General features: G+C 35.7%; 1 long non-coding RNA gene across 1 annotated transcript; it reads left to right on the forward strand.

Annotated features, from left to right (window-relative positions):
• The first annotated feature begins 9549 nt into the window (after window positions 1-9549).
• On the forward strand, window positions 9550-10931 carry LOC135215085 (uncharacterized). The gene is made up of 2 exons (XR_010314558.1): window positions 9550-10405; window positions 10730-10931. It is a non-coding gene; the product is annotated as an uncharacterized LOC135215085 (long non-coding RNA).
• Window positions 10932-11430: the final 499 nt, after the last annotated feature.

Genomic DNA, 11430 nt, shown 5'->3' on the forward strand with positions numbered 1-11430 from the left:
AATGTTCTGCTCAAGAAGGGTGGAAACACGAATGAAAAACAATCTCGAAATAAAATTACTGGTTTCCTTTCAAGGTGTGGAATTTTGAATTTTCACGTTATGTTCCGCCGAATGCCATTACTAATTTGTCATAATGGATAAAAGCTGTTTTTAATGAATTTCATCTATATGTTATTTATTTATTGATCTATATTTATGATTTTTGTCTATTTTTATTATTTTTATCTATTTTTATTTTTTAATTATTTTTTTTCTTGTGCCCTAAATTGTGAATTGTAAGGAAAAATTGCTACTCGGCAAAAAACCAATCCGTATTTTTCCTAAAAACAATAACAATTATTGCACCATTTAAATAAAATGAAAAAAGTGAGATGTATTAACTTTGAAATGGTACTTAAATTAGTCCACTTCGTGATTTATTTATCAGTACAGGATACTTAATTTTATCTTTTCAAATTTATCAAAAAGGAAATACTAAATGATGAAAGAACAAATTATCTTGCTTATTTTATACAAGCAACACTGGTTTATATCAGCGGCTTATAATCTGAAATTGAGCAAAATATTTCATACCACTGAAAGATTAGGTGAAAACGAAAGTAAAAAACACACAAATTAAAAGAAAAGCGAAAGTTTTAATCAAGTTAATGTAATTAGAACAATCTCAGCTTTCGCATCCGTTAATTATGAGCCTCTTTATTTTCTGAGCGTAATTAGCCTTCAGAAGTATTACACAAGCATGAAATGTAGTCCACTTATCAAAATATTGTTTTCGGTGTTCATTACTTCTGCCTAAAAGATTATGTGGTTTTACGTTTTTCTGTCAGTTTGTTTGTCTTTGCGTTGGTGTCAGGCAAAGTGAAAACAAGCATTAGGTAACCATCTCAAGCTGATTAATTTTTAGGCGGAATTTCTTAAAGGTTGTATCTCATGGCCGGCTGCACGATTATGGTATCCTTTTTGCACTGATAAACTAAAATATTTTCTTCTGAAGGGAGCTAGTATAATCCGTTAAGATCACTGGTGAAAATAACAATTATCTGACAGTTAAAATAATAAGTCGCAGAATACTTGCTGGTGATGCATTTTTCATGTTAAATACCATTATGATATTTATAATTTGACCGCTGAATTCAAAGATTAAGGTCAGATTATATAATTTTGATATCTTATACTATGGATGCACAATAATAAGGATGTATGAAGGATTACGGTCACTCAAATGAACCTAAAAGTACAAAGGTCATAGTTATAGATTTTGGTGATTGAAAGGGATCGCATCGGAATACATAACTGGGACATCCTTTCATTGCAGATTGATTCGAATAATAACAATAAGAGCCTCTCTCTCTCTCTCTCTCTCTCTCTCTCTCTCTCTTCTAAGTTTCCGTCCCCATCCCCACAATTCTCTCTCTCTCTTCTCTCTCTCTCTCTCTCTCTCTCCTCTCTCTCTCTCGCAGCTCATCTCTCAAATCTCTCTCTCTCTTCTCTCCTCCTCCTTCCAATTTTCCTTCCCCCATCTCCACATCTCTCTGTCTCTGTCTCTCTCTTCTAAGTTCCCTTCCCTGTACCTCCCCACATCTCTCTCTCTCTCTCTCTCTCTCTCTCTCTCTCTCTCTCTCTCTAGCGAGTTTACGCGCTGCAACGCAAATATTCTCAGGGACATTACCCGTCCTTAGTAGTCATTTTGACTTCTCCCGAAAATGGCTTTTATATAATTAAGCAGTTTAATTGTTTCAGTCTTTGGCGCAAGCAGGAGAATCCTTTTTCGTTTTATGAGACTTTTCTCTTAAAGGCGACAGGAGCACATTTCATTTCATTCTCACTATTTTCCTTAATCTGCTGAAAGCAATAAAAGTAAGAAATATTCAGTAAATTCTCATAATTAATATTGATGACGAATGAATATCTAATAACATAACTACTATAGTTGTAGTTAATACATTATAAAGGAAAAAATTATGTATTTATTTCTACTGTGATTTATGTTATAAATATGACGGCCCTGGTATTTGTCATTTAGTGAAACTTTTTGTTATTTCATATATGACTCTTTATCTCTTGATCATAGAAGGTTTCAGATAGATTTTTCTCTTCAAACACAACATAATTTGCTGAAAACTGCCATGGGGCAAAGAAAGTTTACATATTTACCATATAATGTACCGTCCACATCTTGGTTAGGTGCCGTGAAAATCTTCCATCTCTGGATCAAGTCCGTATACTGTTATTCACGTATTATCGTAGCTGATGATGGAGAGATTTAATCAGCCCTACAGGAAAAACAAGAAAATTGAAGCTTCATGTGCTATAGCATAAGACTAAAATATCCTTGCTGGATGTTCAACACCTTAGTCACCTTCTCCAACTTGACTTTTCGTTCTAATGATGTCCAGAAAATTACGAATATCATTCGTAACTTTCCATTTTTTGTTTGTATTAACCGCATATTTTGACTCAAAGGGAGTAAGTAGTTGTTTGATAGTTTTAAGTTGGTATTCAATTAGATTGTTTTCATTTTTAACCCTCTTCCATTGGTTCCCTTATTACCTTGTTATACTATACAAGCCGATATGGTTATGTTCTGAAAGACAGAAAGAGTCATCACTCAGTCCGCAGTATGGCAGCAACTCCTCCTCCTATTTCTCTAAGCCTTCTGTGAAATTACTAATCTTCGTGTTCAAGTGTTTTTCGCAGATGTGTTTCTTTGTCGATAATTATACAGTGAGGAATATAAACAATATGTGGATGTTGTAAAACCCTCACTGGATCACTGGATAGCTTCTTCGATTGGTTTGCCACGACCATGTGCCACGTCGAGATGTATGCAGTTCTGAAGTCCTCGTCCTCGAGTTATGACCAAGGGCTTACTTTGATGTATTCAGCATCGTTGTGTGTGATTGAGCCCAAGTGGAGTCCTAGCTTGATGTGTCGTATAATTGGCTCCTTTATCTGCAACTTGTTCTTGTGGTGAACGTCGTCGTCACTTCCACTTATATGCCCCTCTGGACAATAAACAGGTATGGGGTTCAACTGAATGGGGGGGGAAGCGGGTTTTAGTTGCGATTCCTTGTTATTGCCAGTACTTTCATTTATTTATTTAAGTAAAGGTCTTGCTAAACCCTTAATTATTTTAATAACTATTCTTGGTCTTTGAGTCAATTTATTCATATAAAATTCCCAGGGGTTATTTGCGTTAAAGGTTGCATTGTTATGAAGTTTAGGGCTTTGGTTAATTTTATTTTGGTGCTAAGGCCCTCTGTAAAAATTTATGCAGCTTAATTTTGAGTAATTCTGGGTAGTTTTAATTTGACTTACTGTTTCCATGTCACTAATAGTGATATTGTTCATATTTTTAGGACAGAGTGGTTACGAACTAAACATATTCACTGAAAAGGACTTTCTCGCTTCGTCTACGTTTTGGATGAGGTCCTTTCGTCGACAGGAATTCCATTTAACTATAAAGCGGTCTAACATACGAATGTACTATTTGGCTTGCCACCTTCAGCGTGTTTGTTGTTAATTGTAAGGTGTTAATAATTATAATCTGTATGTTAAGGCTGTTTAAATTACTTTCCTAAGTTTTGTTTAAGTGAATATGTATATATATAAAAAAAGTTTAGTTCATGGCGCTCGAACAGGGACTTTTAGCGAGAAGGTGGCAAGTGTTGACGGTCAGTAAAGCTCGTTGCTGGGGGTTTCCGTGGTCCAGTAATTTTCTTAGTTGTTGTTAAACGCAATATAAATAGATCGCGAAATATCGTGTTGTCTTATGCGGTGAGGTAATTAGCATATTGTAACGTGCTTGTTTGCATTATAGTTTTAGTTCGGTGAGATTTTAGTTATTTCTTACGTGACTATAATAATTTAGCACTTTTTTTTGCTTTCATGTATTAAGTTCTTTGGCGTACTTATATTTAGCGCGTGTTTAATTCGGTGTATATTGAATGTAGCATTTGTTTTGTTTAGGCTCCATTTACAGGTACCGCGTTCAATTAGTTTTATATATAGATTTACGCGATCTGTTTTTTGTTTTCTTTTGTTTAGGTAACTTTATTCAGCTAGATTAAAATGTCCGAATTTTAAAAAGCTGTACAATTTCCAGGCGCAAAACGGTTCGTAAAAAGTTACTGTTTGTTATGATAAACGTGATAGTTACAGGGGTTTTAGATCCAGCCTTGCAAACGACTGAAAAGGGTCTTCTGCTTAATTACCAGAAGAGTTTATTGGAATTGGACAAAGAATTTTTTGAATTGAAGTTTTCAGATGACGGTAACACGAGGCGGCTTTAGATGCCGAGAGTGATTTATGTCAGGAATACCAGGAAGAATCCAGACTTGCTTGTCTTTGCTGCCTGCTTCTCTCTCTAATCATTCTAATGTTAGCATTGATAATGCTCGTTCTTTGTTAAAGCAGCCCACTGCTCCTTTACCCAGGTTTACCAGTAAAGAAAACGAGGACTTCACGTCATTTCTTAAGGAATTCCGATGTACCACTAGTTCCTTTACATACCCAGATCGTGATCTTTTGTTGTTGCTCAAGCAGCAAGTAGACGTCGTGCTAAATTGTTGTTAGATTCTTTAGAGGCGGACAAGCAAACCTTTAATGATGCAGTAGAGCTTTTGAAGGCAGGCATTTTTCGCTTCGGAAAGCACTCGGTAAGGTAAACACGATCAGGCAGTTGACTGAACTTAAGTTAGGGCTTTCAGATGATCCATATTCATATATTTCAAAATTCAGGACTATACTTCAGTCTGTTAGTACACTAGAAATAACGGCAGATGATTTTATACAGTACTTTTGCATGGTCAGGCCTTAATGAACAATTTAAGAAAGAGTTGGTTCAGATTACCAATCAAACTCGTCCTAGCTGTAAGGATATTAAGGATAACTTCTTTACTGCCACTGAAAGGTATGAGAATGCTAGGAAAATTTCAAAGTTTAAAGGTCCCGCTATTTCTGGAAATATTAAAGGGAAGAATCAGGATACTTCAACTAGTTTGCTATCAAAGTCGACTCTAATATTAACAATGCATTAAAAAGCTGCAGCTTATGCCAAAAGGTAGATTCAAAGGATATTAATCACTTTGTCCAAATGTCCAAATTTCCCTACTGCACAGGAGAAAGTATCTAAATTGTCAGAGTGTAATGGCTGTGTAAAATGTGGAAGTTTTATGCACCCGACTACTAAATGTTCTTTCAGGTTTCGCAAAAAGTGCTATCATTGTGGCGGTTGGCAATTCTCCTTTTTATGCATAAAGACAAGCTCCACCCAAAGTTAAAAAGGAGCAGTCAAGTTCTGTTAGTTAAAACCGCGACGAACAGTGGAGTAGCAATACTACCTAATTGTAGTAGTAGATCTGCTCTTCCAACTTTACTTTCCAAGTTTCAGGTCAAGGGAGATTTATTCAGAGGGCTCAGATACCGGTTCACAAAGCACTTTTGTATCGGGAGAGACTAGCCAATTTTGGTAAATTTAAAGTTATATGCAATGATGTTGACTCGACAGTTAATGGGTTTAATGGGCCCAAGGTCTATAAAACTAGAATAGTACAGTTGCCTATTACTTTTACCACTGGTGTAGTTGAGGCGTTTGCTATGGTTGTGCCTTCAATAAATATAAAGTTGTCCTTGACCTGGTTTTTTAGGGAAGGTTATTAAAGCCTTTAAAGATAAAGGTTATTCCTTTGCTGATGCATTTCTAGACCAAAAATCTAGTGAAATTAGTGACATTGATGTCTTGTTAGGTTCAGATTCCTCTCATTGTTTGTTGGGAAAAGACGTTGTATTTGGCAATAATGACCCCTCTGTATATATTGATACGTTGCATGGCATTATGCTAACAGGTAATCTTGACAGATTGATCAATAATGTGGATTATTTGCAGACTCACGACAGTAATTTCTATTGCATGAACACTGATTCCAGTGAGCCGTTGTTATCTTTCCCAGTTGTGGACTCTTCTGTAAGTATATGCACACATTCTTTTTTTTTTTATTGGGTTGTGATGATGTTAGTCCCTCATTTAGTGATGAAATTAAAGACCTTGAGTTTGGTAATATTGCTATTAGTTGTAACTTTAATGTATTGAACACTAAAGGCAAGGTCATAGAGGAAAAGTTAAGAGAGGCCACTAACCATATACTTGAGGCAGAATGCCGTAATTATCTTAGTTATGATCAGCCTGAGTGTGATGAGCAGACAACTGATCTGAATAGGAAGTTAATTGACTTCACGCTAAAGAATCTTTTCAGGGAAACAGATGGCAGGATTAGGGTTCCTTTGTTGTGGAATGGTAAACTATCTCATTTACCTCGCTAAGAATGAGAGGTTTAGCTAAATTAATTTTAAAGTCTACATTAAAGAAACACAAGAAAGATAAAGGGAATTTGCTATTGATGGATCAGACTTTCAGAGATCAGTTAGCTGAGGGTATTATTGAACCTGTAAATAATCTTGAACAATTTAAATTAGAACACCCAAATTATTCTTTCATTCCTCACATGGCTGTTTTCAAGCCTCAACGTGAGACAACGAAATGTAGGATAGTTTATCTCTCGAATTTGAGTGAAAATGAACGTAATAAAGCTCTGAATTTGTCCCATAACCAGTGTATGTTCCCGGGCCCTAGTCTGAACCAGAAAATGTTGTCCGCTTTCTTCTCTTCGGTTCGACGAGAAATTATTGACATTTGATTTGAAAAAGGCATTCAATATGTTGACTTTGAGCGAGAACGATCAGGCAAAACTTCTATTTTACTGGTTTCGTAATGTTAGGAAAGATGACTATACCCTGGTTCCATTTCGCAATGTCAGACTAAGTTTTGGTTTACGTTGCAGTCCTTTTCTCCTTCCTTGATATCACTTTTTTTATATATTGATTATCAACTCTGATAAAGATGATGACAAACTGAAAGAATTTGAGAGGTTGATCTATTCATTAACATAAATGGACAACGGAGCCTATTCTTGTGAAAATCTTGATACCCTTCAGTGGGCTTATTCGGTTTTAAACCCAAAGTGTTCAGTCCTTTTAAATTTTCAGTACAGCAGTTAATAACTAATGATATCTCTTTGCAGAGTAGAATTGATAAAGATATGAAAATTGAGACGCCTATAGAATAAATTGTTTGGTTTGACATGGAATAGGGTAAGTGATGAAATTTTCACCAAGCCTATCAATCTTAATGCTGATGCCAGTACTAAACGTGAGGTTTTGACCACCATAGCTGCACAGTTCGATATTTTTGGGTTTAATTTGCCACTCATGAACAAAGAAAGTAGGTTATTCATGCACAGGCTCCAATGTTGTAAAGATCTTGATTGGGACAAACCTCTTAATAATGACTTGGTTCGTGAATGGAAAAACATATGTAGGCAGGCAAATTCCTCCCCCATAATCAGAGTGCCAAGGTTTGTTGGTCCTAGGGACGGTGAATACAAACTAATAGCATTTACAGATGCCAGTCGTTCTCTTTATGGTGTTGTAGTTTTTATATGTCATGTTGAGACAAATCGGTGTTGTTTTCTACAAGCTAAAAACCGTATGGTTAATACACATTTGAAGAATAAGTCGATTCCGTCATTGGAACTTATACAGTTTTGTTTGGTGTTGAAAGCTTAATGGACTTACACAGAGACCTTACAGGTGATGTGTGTATGAAGCCAGTTAACATATCTGAATTACTGTTGTATACGGATTCAATATGCTCACTTCATTGGCTCGATTCTTGTCTGTCCAAGATGGAAAAAATGCAGAGACTTGGTGTATTTACCACTAACAGGCTTAATGCAATCCAGAGGTTATGTGAAAAGTACCCTGTTAAGTTTTTGTTTTGTTTCGGGAAAAGAAAACCCAGGCAGACAGCACTACTCGCCCCTTTTCTTATAGGTCTCTTATGAAAACAAATTATCTTATTGGACCAGATTCAAACTTTATTAAGACTGAAGATGAATTATCTGTTGTCATTCCTAATCCACTGACTGTTGACAAAATGGCTCCTGTCATCGATCATAATGTATATGTGGGAATTAATTCTGAACATTCTCTAAATAGTTCCAAAAATGCTCATTTAATAGACCCTAATGATATTTCTGATTTCAGGAGATTGGTTTTGATTCACCGAAGAGTCTTGCGGTGTGTTATGAAATGGAAGCAGAAGATAGGATAGAAGGCAGTCCTAAATCACCTAATAGTAACCTGTTTGCTCAGGCCCTTAGCCAGATTATATCTACAGAGCAAAAATTTTTTTTCCCTGAAGTTTTTTCGTATTTTCAGGATCAAAAGGTTAGACTTAAAGACCTACCTAAGATAGTTACTCAACTAAATGTTTTTCTTGACAATAATAACGTTATTAGGGTGAAAAGTAAGTTTAAGACATGGGTTGGTCAAAATGAATTTCCTATATTGTTGCCGAGGGATAGTGCTTTAACTAGACTAATTGTTCTTGATGCTCATTCGAAATTATCCCACTCTGGATGTTATGCTGTATTGTCTGCTATTAGACGTACGTTTTATGTTCCTAAACACTTTTCTACCATTAAGAAAATTCTTAAAACTTGTGTTCATTGTAGGAGATTCAACAACAGAACTTTCAAGTTGAATCAAAATGTTTATAGAGAGTTTAGGTCTGACCCACCATCTATACCCTTCAATAATGTTTTTATTGACTACCTAGGACCTTTTACAGTTAAAAAGGACTCTGAATCTCAAAAGGTTTGGTTACTTATTTTTGCATGTACTTGGAGTCGAGGAATTGATCTCAGATATGTAATGACCTCTCGGTCAAGGAGTTTTTTAAGATCATTCCAACTTCATTGTTTTAATTATGGAGTACCACAGCTTGTTGTCAGTGACCTAGGCTCTCAGCTTGTTGCAGGCGCCAACATAATTCATGATTTTATCAGTGATCATGAGAGACTGCTTTACTTTGAGGAGAACAATGTGAAGCCCTTAACCTTTCAACAATACTTTAAGGGTTGTAGCAAACTCTGTAAAAAGACTGCTCTTTGTTCTATCAAGAATTGGGTTTTATCTTTTGCAGAGTTTGAATTTGTGGTAGAACACACTAAACATCTGGTTAATAAGCGCCCTATTGCATTTAAAAATGGATTGAGGGAAGCTAATGTTAATGATGTACCCGAACCTATAACCCCAGAGAAATTGATAAGAGGATATGATACTCTTTCTTTAAACCTAATTCCTTCACTGCAAGGAATGCCTCCTGATCCAGACTGGCAAACACCAGTTAGTTTAACTAGTTGTATCAACGATGAGTTTGAGAAACTTCGTAAAGTTAGACAAAATTTGATTGAGAATTATCATTCGGAGTTTCTAGGAACACTTGTATCACAAGCAGTTGATAAGAAGGATAGGTACCGTCCAGCCCAGCAACATAATATTAAGGTAGGGGACATAGTCCTTTAAAGAACTTAACACTAAACCTAGCAGCTACCCTATGGCTATTGTCCAGAAAACTAGAAGTCAATAGCAATGGTGAGGTAACTGGAGTGACCCTTTTAAAGGGTAAGACCAAGGAAGTTATAAAACGTCACATCTCGACTTTAATTCCTTATCTAGAGGTAAAGGCTTTGGGTGAAGATGACTGTATCTCTACCCCTGATGTTGAACAAAATAATGACACTAATAATCTTTGTGTTCGCAGGAAGGCTGCGATATTAAGTGAGCAGCGAACACGAGAATATTTGAATATGTAGGTTAAGTATGACTGAATTTTTATACAATTTACATATTAAATTGTATCCCTGGCCTGCAATGTCCAGAAAATTACGAATATCATTCGTAACTTTCCATTTTTTGTTTGTATTAACCGCATATTTTGACTCAAAGGGAGTAAGTAGTTGTTTGATAGTTTTAAGTTGGTATTCAATTAGATTGTTTTCATTTTTAACCCTCTTCCATTGGTTCCCTTATTACCTTGTTATACTATACAAGCCGATATGGTTATGTTCTGAAAGACAGAAGGAGTCATCACTCAGTCCGCAGTATGGCAGCAACTCCTCCTCCTATTCCTCTAAGCCTTCTGTGAAATTACTAATCTTCGTGTTCAAGTGTTTTTCGCAGATGTGTTTCTTCGTCGATAATTATACAGTGAGGAATATAAACAATATGTGGATGTTGTAAAACTCTCACTGGATCACTGGATAGCTTCTTCGATTGGTTTGCCACGACCATGTGCCACGTCGAGATGTATGCAGTTCTGAAGTCTTCGTCCTCGAGTTATGACCAAGGGCTTACTTTGATGTATTCAGCATCGTTGTGTGTGATTGAGCCCAAGTGGAGTCCTAGCTTGATGTGTCGTATAATTGGCTCCTTTATCTGCAACTTGCTCTTGTGGTGAACGTCGTCGTCACTTCCACTTATATGCCTCTCTGGACAATAACAGGTATGGGGTTCAACTGAAGGAAGCGGGTTTTAGTTCGATTCCTTGTTATTGCCAGTACTTTCATTTATATTTAAGTAAAGGTCTTGCTAAACCCTTAATTATTAAATAACTATTCTTGGTCCTTTTGAGTCAATTTATTCATATAAAATTCCCAGGTTATTTGCGTTAAAGGTTGCATTGTTATGAAGTTTAGGGCTTTGGTTAATTTTATTTTGTGTGAAGCCCTGTAAAAATTTATGCAGCTTAATTTTGAGTAATTCTGGGTTAGTTTAATTTGACTTACTGTTTCCATGTCACTAATAGTGATATTGTTCATATTTTTAGGACAGAGTGGTTACGAACTAAACATATTCACTGAAAAGGACTTTCTCGCTTCGTCTACGTTTTGGATGAGGTCCTTTCGTCGACAGGAATTCCATTTAACTATAAAGCGGTCTAACATACGAATGTACTATTTGGCTTGCCACCTTCAGCGTGTTTGTTGTTAATTGTAAGGTGTTAATAATTATATTAATCTGTATGTTAAGGCTAATAATTATATTAATCTGTATGTTAAGGCTGTTTAAATTACTTTCCTAAGTTTTGTTTAAGTGAAAATGTATATAAAAAAAGTTTAGTTCAAATGATTATGAAAATTCAGTGTCTACTAAATGCTGGTTGTACTTCCTTCTTTTCCAGTGCGTCAGTTCATTATACAGATGAGACAATTATATTCCTCTGATTGTGTAGCTATCCATACGATTTGAGTGAATATAATTCTTTACAGTTCTATTTTGAACGTTGTGTTATTATATCTTACGTATTTTCCTCCATAGAGATTCGAATGCTTTGACAAAACTCAATAGTAATTTTCTTTTATCCTTTCGGTATTCTCAAATCCACATTACTAAATAAAAAAAAAACTAGAAAAAAACTATTTTCTGAATTATGCGTTGATCTGCACACAAATATTCGTCGTCCATTTTCCAAACGTTACTGGAAAATATCTAGTTTTGGTACGAAGCTTAAAAATTGTATTTCCACTG

This window comes from Macrobrachium nipponense, chromosome 5 (assembly GCF_015104395.2).
Source record: "Macrobrachium nipponense isolate FS-2020 chromosome 5, ASM1510439v2, whole genome shotgun sequence".
Taxonomy (NCBI): domain Eukaryota; kingdom Metazoa; phylum Arthropoda; class Malacostraca; order Decapoda; family Palaemonidae; genus Macrobrachium; species Macrobrachium nipponense.